The sequence below is a fragment of the Sorex araneus genome, chromosome 4 (genome assembly GCF_027595985.1).
Source record: "Sorex araneus isolate mSorAra2 chromosome 4, mSorAra2.pri, whole genome shotgun sequence".
Classification (NCBI taxonomy): Eukaryota; Metazoa; Chordata; class Mammalia; order Eulipotyphla; family Soricidae; genus Sorex; species Sorex araneus.
In genome coordinates, this window is record NC_073305.1 from 70,868,118 (window position 1) to 70,884,066 (window position 15,949).

General features: G+C 43.7%; 1 protein-coding gene and 1 pseudogene across 1 annotated transcript in view; one reads left to right on the plus strand and one right to left on the minus strand.

Moving 5' to 3' along the window:
• SHQ1 (SHQ1, H/ACA ribonucleoprotein assembly factor) overlaps nt 1-15,949 on the minus strand; it is a 130,428-nt gene that overhangs the window by 28,560 nt on the left and 85,919 nt on the right. The window lies entirely within an intron of this gene.
• On the plus strand, nt 8,081-8,862 carry LOC101554856 (60S ribosomal protein L5-like; annotated as a pseudogene).

Here is a 15,949-nt window from a genome sequence, read left to right on the forward strand (position 1 = left end):
AGGGTCAACTCCTGGCCAGCCAGCGCTTCTATCATACATATCTACTGTGGTATGTCCCCACTAAAGCAGTGACATCATCTGGGCCATCACTGAGCTTACTAATGAGGGGAGGGGAGAATTCCAAGGTGATGAAAGATGGCATTTGCCAACAGAACCACCAAAGACCCCTTCTGTCATAGGACCCAGTCCTCAGCAAACATCTCTGCAAATTAAGTCTCAGGAAAGTTTTACCCACATGGGTGAGCTATGATGTCTTCCCTACCCTTATGGGTGACCAATACTTGAGAAAATTCAGACTCAACTTGTTTTCCTTAAAATCCCATGGTCATCTTATCATCGAAATGTATAACAAAATTCTTCCCTAATTAGAACTGATGGTTGCCAAAATGTTCTAATCAGGCCCAGTTTCTATTTATAAAGATGACTGATTACTGAAATGAAGCATGGAAAAGTGGCTTGAAGATAATCCTTGACTCAACATTGGAGCTTGCAGACCAAGGAGAACCTTCAGGGAGATGTCTGTGAGAACCAAACCTGCCAACTGGCCAACACTGTGCACTGACAGGAATGGGATGCAAAGCTGAATGTGGGTTTGATTCAGCCAATGTTCCCAAGAGATTCCCACCTTAGTAGCAGCAAGAGAAAAGCTTTTCTCTTATGGTGCCCTGTTGGAGCATCTGGGTGGGTTTTGTTCTCGAAGCTTTGTTGGTCTTCAGAGGCCAATTCAGCCCTGGATGAGCAGTTGGCAGGCAGAGCAGGGCCTGCTCTCAGCAGGAGTGCGAGGACATCTTTGATGGCAGCTGGAGTTCCCAGAGGCTTAAAAAGGCAGCAGAGCCACCCAGCTCTTCCTTTTCTGGCCCAAAGACCTGGTAACTTGGCAGAGAGCAGCAGCTCTGCAGTCACCAACCCTGCTGAAGGCAGAGGCGCACTGCCCTCCTCGCCTTTGATTTGCTGGAGCCTGAGGCTGGCTGTCTCTGTCCTCAGAAAAATATATCTTCTTTCCTAGTGCTCCCAAAGGCAAGGTGCATTCAACTGGGGCCCAGAGGAATACCAAGTACAGAAGAAAGGAAAAGAAAGAAAGAAACAAAACTGGAATGGAGGCGAGACTGCACTTGAGGAAAGATCACATCGAAAGCGAAGGGCAACTCTGCTGTTCAGGCTTTTGGAGTTTTCTGTTTTGTTTCATTTTTGCTAAATCACACAGAGCACTGAGCTCTGGCTGTTATCTCTGCCCTGCTAATGTCCTGTTGAGTGACGTGTGGAAGAAGTGGCCATCCCCCCTCTTTATTCATGTTCTGCTCCTCATGTTTAGTGTTGGGACAGGAAGGAAAGAGCTGTCCATGTCCTGGGGAAGACACGAATCAATTCAAGTGGAGCAGCTTCTTCCTTGGCACACACAAGGCTACCCATGACTTTATAAGCAGCCTCACTGCAAAGCTTCATAGATAAGTACAGTGTGTCTTTATTATTGTTTTTTTTTTTCTTTTTGGGTCACACTCAGCGACACACAGGGGTCACTCCTGGCTTTGCACTCAGGAATTACCCCTGGCTCAGGGTGCTCAGGGGACCATATGGGATGCTGGGAATCGAACCCCGGTTGACCGAGTGCAAGGCAAACGCCCTACCCGCTGTGCTATCGCTCCAGCCCAGTGTGTCTTTAACACACGATTCAAAACCGATTTCAGGTCAACTGGAATGACCCTCCTGTTTACTCCTATACATTGTAGAGGCCTGCCATGGCTACCATAATGAAGTCAGCTTTCCTGTGGTCACTGCTGCCCTCCAGGTACCAATTACTGAGTGCCCACTATTTTCTGGGTGTTGTGCAAGCCCTTAGAGCTGTAGACAAATGATGTGTGCATGGAGCTCACTGTTTGGCAGGAAGATAGAAGGGTACTCTCTGACCCAGGATCTGAACCAAGAGGTCAAGGCCACACTCTGCTGCCTCCACAGGCTGAGCAGATGGAGCCTGGTGAAGGGGCCCGCAAGGGCAGAGTGCAGCAGCATGGGGGTCAAAGTTGTGCATATTACAGACCTCTGGCCTAGCTCCAGCCAATCGATCCAATGCGAGGACAGGGGCCAAACAACAGTTAGAATTTCCATTATTTCAAGAGCAGCTATAAATTCGGATTTCACGTGAAATCTTCCTCTTTTTAAGTGCTGATGACCAATTTAAAGTTTAAAAACAAAACACAAGCTCACTGAGATCCAATGTAACCTGGGCCTGTGACTCTTACATGCGCAGACTTAGTTAGTCCCGTCTTCCAATTCTCTCACCCAGACTACACACTGCAGCATGTATTGCTTCCTTAGGACCCTCTCCACCAGTCCCACATCCTGTACGACTGTTTTAACTTACAGGATTTGCCTCAGTCTCTGTCTCCTGCATCTCTCTTCTTTGCTTCTGCGCCTGGTTCCATCCCTCACACCTTTAAACCCCAGACCATGACCCTGTTCTCCCACAAGCCTGGGGACTCACCCCTGCTCCTCTTTCATGATCTGCTTCATGACTATATCATTGGCAAGGAGGTAGGGCTTCATACTAATTTGCTTTCTCCATATCTTCTGTTCCTAACCACTCTTAAATACTAACAGAAACCACATCCGAAGTTTGTCAACCGAGTGTGCTGCGCTGATAGGCTGTCACACATTCTGGTCAGTGATGGGCTGTCACACACTACAAGTTCAGGCTCAGCTGACCAACAGGCCTGGCTTACTTCATCTCTCTGGGTCACCGTTTCACATTTGTAGCCTGGGACTATTGGGAAATAGGGACAAGAACCTATATTCATATGGAGCTTATGATATTAAGAGTGACAGTGAATGTAAAATGGAATGCACAATATGTGTCATGCAATAAGCTTGTTATATATATCTATGAATATATATAACAAAATATATATATTTTTTTGGTTTTTGGGTCACACCCGGCAATGCACAGGGGTTACTCCTGGCTCTGCACTCAGGAATCACTCCTGGCGGTGCTCAGGGGACCATATGGGATGCTGGGAATCGAACCCAGGTCAGCCACGTGCAAGGCAAACGCCCTACCCGCTGTGCTATTGCTCCAGCCCCTAAGCTTGTTATATTTTTATCATGAACTGATCACCAATATGATGGATAAACATGCTTTGCAGCTATGGAGTCTCCTAGTTCTCTCTCTCTCTCTCCTCTCTCTCTCCTCTCTCTCTCTCTCTCTCTCTCTCTCTCTCTCTCTCTCTCTCTCTATGGAGTCTCCTAGTTCTCTCTCTCTCCTCTCTCTCTCTCTCTCTCTCTCTCTCTCTCTCTCTCTCTCTCTCTCTCTCTCTCTCTCTCTCTCGCCCAAAAAGTTTCAATGATTTTCCCAAAGTTTCAATGATTTTCCCAACCAATTATCAAATGCTTCCTTACTTAGGCTGTCTTTCTTGGGGGAAACTCCAACAACAATAGTGCAATAGTGAGTTTTGTTTTGCAATATGGAACGTAATCAAGGTAAAGAGAAAACGAAGTGAAATTCACCAGTTATACAGTGGGGGGCGGGGGGCGGGCGGTATACTGGGGGTTCTGGTGGTGGAATATGGGCACTGGTGAAGGGATGGTGTTTGAATATTGTATAACTGAGACATAAACCTGAAAACTGTGTATCTTTCCACATGGTGATATAATAAAAATTAAAAAATAAATAAATAAAAAAATAAAAGGCAAAAAAAAAAAGAAATTTCAAAAGTGATTCAGATAAGTACTACCCAAAGACTCAGTGTATATTGTAGAAAATAGAGGAGAATCTGCAAAGAAATGTATGTAACATGAGAAATATGTGTTCTGTAAAACATTGGCATGATTTTCTCTAAAATGTGTTTTCTTTTAAATTTACTGCAGATTTTCTTTAATGTGTGAAATAAAGAGTAGTTTTGATACAAAAATAAATAAATAAATAAATGATTTTCCCAACGTGATACAGACAGAAGGTGAGATCTAAAGCTAGACCAACGGCTCCCATACTATCATGACTTACAAAACTGTTAATGGCAGAGATGACAAAAACATTCCAGCACTGTACCCTCTACTCAAGTGTGCGCTTCCCTCCACCACTATCCCCGTTTTGCTTTGCTTTTCCGTGGTGCCAGGAATCAAAACCAAGGTCTCACACATGCAAGGCAAATGCTCTCCCACTGAGCTCCTTTTCAGGCCCCATGTCCCTTTATTAATAATAAGATCATTATTAATTAATATCAACTATTAATAATTAATGACAGTGTGTTTGACTGTGGGGATCGACTGGCTCCCCAACTCCTGTGATATCCCATGGCAGCAGTTTTCAGCTGCCCAAGCCCTTGTGTGCTGCTGAGCACGTGTGGTGCCCGAGCATCTGTGTCTCCCACATCTCCCCTCTTGAGACATGTACTTTCATATCTAATGCTGGGATGTGTACTGGGTCTCCCTCTCCACTCTGGAGAAGCCCACATTCCCAAATTTTCTCTTGGGCACTCTCCCTCTCCCTCTCCCTCTCCTTCTCTCCCCCCTCGCCTTCCCCATCCCTCCTCCCTCCTTCTCTCTCCCTCCCTCTCTTTCCCTTTCCCTATCCCTTTCCTTTTCCCTTTCCCTTCCTGTCTCTCTCCTCTCTCTCTCTCTCTCTCTCTCTCTCTCTCTCTCTCTCTCTCTCTCACACACACACACACACTCTCTCTCTCTCTCTCTCTCCCCCCTCAAAATTTCCAAATAAAAATCTGCAAAAAACTAAAATGATTATTTTTTTAAAAAAGGAGGTCAGGTGCAGCCCCCAGTCAGTGCCACAGTCATGAGGTTTGGTCCCTAGAGAGTACGTATGTAAGCACTACAGAGCCCAGGTCAGAACCACAGCCATAACTGTGTGCCTCAACTAGGAGCACATGTGCAAACATTCCACAGTGAGCACTGGGGGTTGGAGGGGTGGGGGTGGGGGGCGAATGAGCAGCCTGCTGTGTGGCTACAGCAAGCACCACAACCAGGAGTGCACACAACATCACCGACAGCACAGATATTGAAGGGAAGGAGAGGGAAAGAAATAAATCATAGTAATGTGATCCGAACAAATAAAATGTATGAAGTTGACTGAATGCTAAGGTATAAAGTTAATCTGAACAAATTCCAGGATGCTATTATGATTTTCTGACTGAAAATGATTCTAATAAAAGATGTACAAAACTTTTGTTTTTGGCTTTGAGGCCATACCTAACAGTGCTCAGGGATTACTCCTAGCTCAGAGCTCAGGGACCACTCCTGGTGTGCTCAGGGTACCATATACGATACCAGGCATCAAACTAGGATTGACCAGGTACAAGGCAAGGGCCTAATCCCTTCTGCTATCTACCAAACCCACAAAACTTGTACGGAAAACATATCATTTTTATTGAAAGGCATTAAAGGAAATCCAAATAAGCATGTCATGTTACCAGAAAGACTAAACATTTAGTCTCCCTAAACCAATTAATAGATTTGATGCAATTCCAATCAATTTTTTTTATGCCACGTGACTGATCCTAAGACACAAAGTCATATACTTCAGGAAGTATGGCACTGACGTATGACAGACATCTGATCTGGTGGATCAGAACCGAGAATCCAGAAACAGATGCATACATATACGTAAACTTGATGTATGAAAGAAAGCACTGTCAGCCACAGGGCCAAAGGATGGACTGGTTAAATGGAGCTGGGATAGCCCTTTGGACCCTGCTGCGGAGCGAGCATGATGGAAGAGCCCAAGGAAGCGCCCTTGGACTCCAAGCAGCCCACTGAACTAATTCCGGCACGCGATCGGAGACCCCACGGCGGGCTGAAACAGTGGGAACCGGGCATCCCCCAATTCTTCTAACCTCTCTCTCTCAACTCCTTCCTCCCGAGCACAGCGCAGGGGCCTCGGCTTTCTGAGCGCAAAATGGAGACGCCGAGCCTCTCTCTTGGTTTCTCCATCTTATGAGCACCATAAAAGGGTAAAAGTTTGTAGTGATGTTATTTCTGGTTGTACTTTCCCTGGACTTTATACAGAAACCCAAAACCTCGCGGCCTCGCGACCTAATGTCATCTTAGCATCAGCAATATGTAATGGTTCCATTTTAATGGGTCGGACTTTTGTGGGAGATCCTAACAAGAATAGTAAGTCTGTTGCTGAAATATTGAAGGCAATCAAAGTGGTAGCCATCTCTCTAGACTGAACTAAGCTATATCCCCACGCCGGCTGAGAAGAAATTTTCTTCTTTCTCGGGAAGAAACGCAGCGTGGCGTCAACTATAGTGTGATGTCCATTAAGCAAACAGACCTGGTAGCGTGGGAATGGGATATAAGGGGAAAAATTATGTACATGGAACAGTGGGACGCTGGTGGAATCTCGAGCCGGAGCCGATACCAGCGCAAGACCTTCGGTTCCAGAAACTGCTTGCAGACACTCTACTAGTCTATCAACTAAGCCAGAGCCCCACGCCTGCTGATGACGGGAAATAACCATCCTTTTCGGTTTTCGGTTTTTTTTCCCTTGTCAGGCAGCGTGGCGATTACTAAACAGGCGTGAACTCGGTGGCGAGGGGCAAGGGGGAAAAAGAAAAGTTATGTAACAAACAGCGGGACTTAATATCTCTATATTCTTAGCAGTGGAGAACTATCAAATGCCTCCTTGGCAATAGGACTGTCTTTTTCTTTTTTGGGGGAAACCCCAACAACGGTAGTGAGTTGTGTGTTGAAACATGGAATGTAATCGAGATAAGGCGTAAACGAAGTGAAACTTATCACTTACAAGGGTGGGGACTGCAGAGGTAGGAGGGGGCGGCAGGTATACTGGGGGGGTTGGTGATGGAAGATGGGCACTGGTGAAGGGAAGGGTGTTTGAGTATTGTATAACTGACATAATCCTGAGAACTATGTAACCCTCCACATGGTGATTCAATAAAATAAAAAAATAAAAAAATAAAAAAAAAATGGAGCTGGGATAAAGTTATCTAAGGGGAAAAAAAGAACACCTAGATCCTGAACTCATAAAGACTACAAAAACTATTTCCAGGTGGACTAAAGTCTTAGACATTAAACACACAAAAGTGAAGCTTTTAGCAAATACTATAAGAATAACTTTATGATACCCAAATTATAAAAACTTTCCTACACAAGAAACAAAAAGTACATCCATAGAGAAACATTTTGATAAATTCCACAACCGTAAAATGAAAAACTTCTGTTTATGAAGATACAGAAGAAAATGGAAAGATAAATTAAAAAGTTGGAGTAAAGCTTACAACATATTTAACCAATAAAGGACTGGTATCCAGAATATTAAAAAGAAGAAAAAGATAACCCTAATGAAAAATAGGCAATAAAGCAGAAAGACATTTCACAGAGGAGGGAACACAAATATCTCACATGACATGAAAAAATGCTTGGCTTCATTTGCTCTCAAGAAAATGGAAATTTAAAAAGATCTTTCACACCCTGCAGATAATCAAATATTAAGATCAGAACAGTACACATGTTGTCATTAAGATTGAGCCAGGAGATTTCTGGCTGGTGAGAATAAAAGCTGAACAACCACTTTAAACAGTTTGGCATTACCCAGTAAAGACCATCCCACAACTGCCCTCCAAGTCTTTGTAATTCCATTCCTTAGTTGCACAAAGTTCACTATGAAACAAAAATGGTTTTCAGGGCAATATCTTCCTAATAACCCAAACCGGAAGTTATTTATACATAGAAAGACCTACAAAGCAACTGACAAATAAATATTAGTATATTCAACATTTGTTTAAAATTTAACAATTTTAAAATTGTTTTTAAAATTTAAAAATTTAAAATTTGTTTAAAAATTAACAACACCTCTATGTATCATAGTGGATAATTCATTTTTAAAAGGAGTTTTGGGCTAGAGGGCTGCTCAGCCTGTAGGTATGTGTCAAGCCAAGGATGTTCCACAGGACAGTGTTTGCTAAAGTTATCAGAATAAGGCAGATATACTTTAAGAGATATGAATTACTCCTGGCGGTGCTTGGGGGACCATATGGGATGCTGAGAATTGAACCTGGGTTGGCCGCGTGCAAGGCAAACGCCCTACTGGCTATGCTACTGCTCCAGCCCCTATGCTAGTAAATGTTTGGTAATCCAGTGGAAAAATAAATACAACACGCCAAAATACAGAATGATAGTCCGTGTCACCAACAGACACATCATCTGTCGGATTGCTTATGCTCGTCTAGAAGGATATGATAGTTTGTGCAGCAGGTGCTCATGCGCTTCTAAAGTAAGATGTGAAGGTTGGCCTGGCTGATTATGCTGCAGCGTACTGTATTGGCCCGCAGGTTTCTCAATAGATTCGATATGGACAAGATTCATCAGAGCCAACTGGAGGGCACTGAAGAGGAATATAATGTGGAAAGCACTGATGGACAACCTGGTGCCTTCACCTGCTATTTTGATGCAGGACTTGCCAGAACTACTACGGGAAACAAAGTTTTGGGGGTCCTGAAAGGAACTGTGGATGGAGGCTTGTCTGTTCCTCACAGTGCCTAACGACTGCCCGGTTCTGGCTCAGAAAGTAAGGAATTTAACACTGAAGTATATCAGACACACACTGTGGGGCAGAGTGTCACAGAATATACATGTTACCTAATGGAAGGTGATGAAGAAGCCTACAAGAAACAGTTTCCTCAATACGTAAAGAACAACATAACTCCAGATAGGATGGAGCAGATGTAAAAGAAAGCTCTTGTGGCTATACAGGCCAAGCTTATCAATGAGAAGAAACCTAAGAGAGAGAAAAAGAAGAGGTGGAACCATCCCAAAATGTCTCCTGCCCAGAAGAAAGATCAGGTAGCCTAGAAGAAAGCAAGTCTCCTCAGACCTCAGGAGTGGGCGGCGGAGAGCTAAAATGAAATCATGATTTTTTTTTATGGAGATTTCGGAAAGACAATAATAAACCTGATCAAGACAAAAAAAAAAAAAAGAAGTTTTGGGATTGGAGTGATAGTGGGTAGGGTTCTTGCCTTTCACACAGCCAACCCACCAGGTTTGATCCCCAGTACCCTATATAGTCCTCCGAACACCATCAGGAATGCTTCCTGAGTGAAGAGCCAGGAATAATCCCTGAGCATTGCTGGGTGTGGCCTCAAAACAATGAACTGAACTCAAACCTGGAACATTGTCAGGCATGCACTGTAATCCTTTGGCTATCTTCCTGACACAGAAAACAACTAAATTCTGTAAGCACACCATAAAAGGTATATAAACAATAATCTTTAATAGCAGAGTCCAAAAGTTTCTTTAAATCACTTAGGAAACAATAACTTGCAGAGAAAGAAAAACCAGCCATTACTTAGCTATGTAGTATTATGCTCTAAATTGCAAAAGAAGCACTCCCATGCAAACAGAATCTGTTGAACAGAAACGCCAAGGGATGAAAATTCTCTATCCAAATTATGTCTCATCATTCACTGAGTGGTAGAAGTCACAAACTCAGACAACATCCTCCATGTCTTCCCTTCCTCGCTCCCCAAATCTCTGTAGTTCTGCCATCACGCTTTTCTGGACAATAAGTACTCTACCACACCAGCACTCTCTCATTGCATCAACTCAGTGAGTCCTGCCCACGACAGGATCCCCTCCACACTGGCTTCCCACTGCTGTCGAATAAAGATGCTGCTGCAAGGAACTCTACTGCTGGGCCAGAGCGATAGTACAGCGGGAAGGGTGTTTGCCTGGCACCGCTAAACCTAGGTTTGATCCCTGGCATCCCATGACTCCCCGAGCACTGCCTGGAGTGATTACTGAGTGGAGAGCCAGGAGTAACCCCTGAGCATTGCCGGATTTAAACCTCCGCCCTCCCCCAAGTAAAAGGAACTCTACTCTTGCCCGAATTGCCAGCTTCATCTGGACCCCTGCCCAGATATACCCACCTATATTTTTCAACCATATAGGTCTTCTTAATTTCCTGACTTCAGACAAAATTCCCGTCATAGGATCTCTGCACAATGTAGACTTCCTCAAGCCTGCTGCCTCTATTTTAAACTCCTACTTATACTGTAGCACCCCAAGCAAACATTTCCCTGGTAGAAATGTATTCTGTCACACTTCTGCTTTCCCACCAGCCCCTGCCAGCTAGGCCAGCTATCCACGCTTGCATGGCAGCGCGAATCTTTTCTCTGACTGCTTCTTGTTTGCTTGGTTGGCTGGTTTGGGGGCCACACCCAGTGGTGCTCAGGGCTTACTTCAGGCTTCATACTCAGGGCCCACTCCAGGTGGGGCAAAAAATCCAACCCAAGTCAGCTGCATTCAAAGCAAGTGCCTTACCACTGCACTAACACTCTGACCCGGAGTCTTCTGCAGCTAATTTTGATTTTACTGTGTGTGTGTGTGTGTGTGTGTGTGTGCGCACGCCTGCATGCCTATTTGATGGACACCTCTTATGCAGTAGACAATAAATCTAAGGAGCCACTCTGCTTTTGGTTTACCAGTGCAGGCTCAGAACCAAGTACAGAATGCCTGCACATAACAGAAACTTGCAACCATATGTTAAATGGATGAAATGAATGGAAGAACATGCACTTAGAGTAGTCACAATTTAAAAATCACCACTACCACCATTTAGGATAAGACCTCAAAAAATATGAAACTAAGTAAAATTTGCTTGCTCCCTTTCTTCCTGCCCACCCCCCCCTCATACAGGAAGGTGATTTTTGGGAAATTATAACCAATGGAACATGTTGTAATGTCCTAAAATAAACAATATGACTTCTACTTAAAAATAAAGCCAGGGCCAGAGAGATCATATAACCGGTAGGGCACTTGGCGGATTTGACATCAGTATCCCATTAGGTTCCTGGAGCCCTGTCAGGAGTGATTCCTGAGCACAGAACCAGGAGTAAATCCTGAATACTGCTGGGTATAACCCCAAAACCAAACCAACAGCAAAAAACAAAACACAAAAAAATTTCTCATATAAACCCAGAGCAAGGGCCTGGAGCGATAGCAAAGTGGGTAGGGTATTTACCTTGCACATGGCCAAACCGGGTTCGATTCCCAGCATCCCATATGGTCCCCCGAGCACCGCCAGGAGTAATTTCTGAGTGCAAGGGCCAGGAATAACCCCTGTGCATTGCCGGGTATGACCCAAAAGGAAAAAAAAAATTAAACCCAGAGCAAGATGTAATATTTCTGATAAAAATGTAAGATTAAAAAAAGTAAATAAATGTAAGATTAAACCCAGTATTTACCATGTAATAATAGCAGATTGGAAAATTTATCTAAAATCTGGAAACCAAGTTTCTGACACATAAAGATTCATAGTTCTGCATTCAGAATACAAGCTTCTTAATTTACTGAGTTCAGAAAGTTTGGTTTCATGATTAATCCAGTATTTCACAGCATGAAGATCCTTTGCCAATTGTTATATTCAGATCATTTTAGCTCATCATTAGCTGAAGTGAAATCTTTTTAACTGCTGTGTCCATTAAAACAAGTATGTTACATATGCTGACAACTGTCTTTTTAAACATCAAGTAAAAAATGAAGTCAATTTCTTCAAGTAAGAATAAAAACCTAACTTTCTTGAAGCATTAGGATATCCTAGGGACAGAAATAAAATCTGAATCAGCTAGCAAACTTCCTTGGAATGGCATAGGGCACTTCATACTGAATGTGAGAAGATATTTCATTCTTTGCTCAGAGAAAAATGTCTTTGCTTCTGGTAAGACATCAAAAGTGGCATCCCCCAAAACAGCTTTGCCTGTGTATGTGGCCTGGGGGGTACGAGGCAGGAAAAAAAGGAAAAAACCTGCAAAAAACAAGAGCCTCAGAGCAGACATGACTTTCACATCCACTCTGCCGCTTTAAACTCACCACAGAACTGTCAACTGTGCTGTAAAGTGATAGGGCATCTCACAAGACTAATAGCACTTCACCTAAACAAAGGACCAAAATGCCCTAATACTGGAGGTACAGTCTAGGATCTGATGGGCCGCAAAATCCAGAGAATAAATTCAGCAGACTCCCGGAGGCACGCCGTTTTTCTGTTACATCGATTTTACATAAACACTGGCACACCCACATAAGAAAACTGTATTTGAAAACAATGTCAAATTACTACTTGACTTAAAATGCTCAGTTCAGGTCAAGGATGTGGCTCAGGAGTGGGCAGGCATGTCTCATCTGAGTGAGGACCTGATTGGATCCCCATTACTGCAAAACAAACAAAACAACAAACCACTGAGAGCACACTACTAGGGAACATTCATCTTGTTTTCTGTTTGTTCCGTCTCATTCTGAGGAGGAGTTTGGATAATTTATTTTATTTAATGAATGAATAAGGGCCTTGAATGCAGACCACTACACTTATTCTGCTCTGCAATATTGTATTGTACTTGAGGAAAGAAATAAAATATGTTTACCCAAAACAAACAAAAACTATAAAATAAAAATTAAAATCTCATGAATCTAGGAACTAGAGATAAAGAAGACTTTTATCAACATGACTGTGCTTCCTTCTAGGATTTCTGTTGTACCCATATACACATAACATATATAATACAGACACAAAGACACACACACACACCCCATCACACATACACAGACATACACAAGATTAAGCCATACAGCTTTATTCACATTAATTAAGTGTGGAACTTCTCATTATAGGGAAGAATACTAAGCCTGGGGGCTGGAGCAATAGCACAGCGGGTAGGGCGTTTGCCTTGCATGCAGTTGACCTGGGTTCGAATTCCAATATCCCATATGGTCCCCTGAGCACCACCAGGAGCTTCGCCGGGTATGACCCAAAAAGAAAAAAAAAAAAAAACCCACACAAAAAAAAAACAGCCTGCAGTTGACTCACTGGCTAACAGTATCTGCCTCATAAATGTGAAATCACGAGTTCAATCCTTGGTTCCATACACATGTGCCAACTACCATCCTTACACAGTGTGAGATTTCCAGCAGACAGCCAAGTGTATGAGTGTTCCACATTCAAAGTGTGCAACCACCAGCAAGCATGTGTTCACCCACAGAGATTCTAGAGAGCACTAAAACCAGAATGTGAGCGCAGATGCTGCTTGTGCCCATGTGCTGCTTGTGCCCATGTGGCTGAGCATATGCAGTACCCAATCACATGTGCCGCCTGCATTTCCCCTCGAGATGTGTACTTTCATGTTTTCATACCTAATGCTGGGGTGTGTGGAGGGCCTCTTGGAAAAGCCCACTTTCTCTCTTGAGCACGTTACTCTCTCTCACTTTCTCTCCCTCCTTCCCCTTCCAAAAAACCTCCAAATAAAATGCTTTTACTTCACTGTAGCACTGTCGTCCCATTGTTCATCGATTTGCTCGAGTGGGCACCAGTAACGTCTCCATTGTGAGACTTATTGTTACTGTTTTTGGCATACTGAATACACCACGGGAAGCTTGCCAGGCTCTGCTGTGAGGGCGGGATACTCTGGGTAGCTTGCCAGGTTCTCCAAGAGGGACGGAGGAATTGAACCCGGGTCGGCTGCATGCAAGGCAAATGCCCCACCCGCTGTGCTATAAAAACAAAAACAAAAAAAAACAGAATGTGTGCAAGCAAAGCACCAGTTGAGTAAGCACATGTGCAAACACCACAGCTCACAGGTGTGAGTCACAGAGTGCTGCAGCCAAGTGTGTGAGCAGTGCAACCAGATGAGCACCACAACTAAATGTGTGTGTGACCCCTAGTCATCACAATAACTGCAAGAAAAAGGGAAGGCAAGAAAGAGGCAGCGTATGGGAGAGTGGACAGGCAGGCAGGCTACATGCAATTCCAAGGACATATTCTGGGCCAATACTGCTCAACAGTTACATCAAATGACCTGACTACCTTTTCAAAGAACCACACAAACTCTCTTTCTCTCAAATACCTCCCTATGATTTTGACTTTCCTCTGTCATATACTTAGACGCACAATATCTGTGTAGATAAGTACAGACATACCTGGTTGTAACTAGGAAATGAAGAGAACATACACTGAAAAATCTAGGAGACAGGTTTAGTTAGATAGTAAAGAGAGTGGCTAAAACTTTTCATTGAAGTCTTTTACAATTAGAAAAAAATCAGTTCCAACATTATTTACTGAGAGCAATTAATCAGTGTCAGGCATTAGCTAGATGCCATGGTACCAAGTGATTATTAAGAATATAAAAATAGGATTCACTATAGCCATGTTGTACCTATGAATGAATCTGCAGAAAACCCAGGTATGCAGGACTTGTGACTAAAAATTCCAGGTTCAACAGAACAGGGAATGGGTGATCTCCTCCCATTGCCCGGGTTCCGGCAACTTGGAAGTCATGCCCACAAGCCACCTCTAGCTGGCGCCAGATAATCTCATCCACAGCCATGATCCATAGACTCATAAATCTCTTGGAAGAGAACATAAAATGACTTGCCATAGCCATGCCCCTGGACCCTGCGCCAAGTTGTTCTATCCGGGGCACCCTGGAGGGCAGGTGAGTTCCCTTCCCAACCCTAGGAAGGGAACTCACCCGAGGATCAAGCCCCAGCAGCCGAAAACCTCCAGAATTCAGCCAAAAACCTCCAGAACTCAACCTTCACCATGCTCACAGCCGTTCTCCACATGCTCGGGCCAAGCCTCATCCATGAATGAACCTATTCCTGGACTGCGCAGCCAATGCCACACATCACTCTATTCCAAGAGTAGCACACCATATTTGATGGGGTTTAAAGTAGAAGGCAACCAATCTTACATGGAAATATATTTTTACAGATATAATAGAAAAGCTTAATGGTCCCTCATGAAATACAACAATTTTCACACACTTTCCTCTAAGGAAACATTTTTGAAGAATTTTCAGCGGTTTATTCATAACAAACAAACAAAATAAATTATTTCACTTCTGCTTTGGGGCAAGGATTGGGGTTGGTGGGAAATATGGTAGTGGGAAGGTGTGATGGTGGTGGGATTGGTGTTTGAATATTAAATGGAATCAAATACTGTGAACTACTTTATAAAAATAAAATTAAAAAAGAAAAGAATATAATAATTAAAGGTAAGCGAATGACCCTGTGGGAAGAAAGTTTCCTAGTACAGACATCTCATAGAAGGCCTTCCCATGCAAATGCCCAGTGGAAAAAAATTTTCCTGCGAGCAAGGGAGCAAGTCACTGGTGGTGATGTAGGCAAGAAGACAAGGGAGGGCCCACAGCAATGGAATTCCTAGGAAGTAATAATGCCAATAGGGCTGAGGCTGCAAACACAGGAACCAAGGCCTAACAAAAGATTGGCGCCAGTAACAGACCCAGAGAAGGCTGGACCCCATTCCAACAGAAGTTCCAGTAGGAACAAAAGGCCAAGAAAGGAGATTCAACGAAGGCCATCAACCACTCCCAACTCTACCCCCTTGGCAATGGACTCTTACCTAGCTAGAAAGGCCTACATGGGGCACCTTGGGAAAACCCCTTTAAAAGCCACCTTGAAGAAAGGAATGGCATGCATATGCTGCCCAAGCCGATGAGCAGTCTTTGCCTACTTGGCCGAGCACCATGTGGTGCCCACATCTGCCCCTTGAGATCTGTACTTTCACTCTCATATCTAATGCTGGGAGCTCTCTCTGCCTTTGGAGAAGCCCATGTTCTCTCCTGAGCATGTTACTCTCTCTCTACTCTCTCACTCTCTCTCCCTCCTTCCCTTCCTAAACAGTCTTCTACAGATTACCACCGGCACCATGAGGGAAATGGCACAGAACCCCAACATGAGAAGTGAATGAAGATAGGAGCCCTGAAGCCTCAAATACCCACCTACATCATCTCTCTGATAAAGAATTCAGAGACAAAATGGTGAGGATGTTTACTGAGTTCAAAGAAACAGTGGAACAGACATCCAATAAAACACATGAGGATAAGAGAGCAGAAATAAGAAAACTACAAACAGAAATGTCACTATTTGAAAAACCTGGTAGGTGAAATAAAAAGCTCAATGGATGCCTCAACAGTAGAAA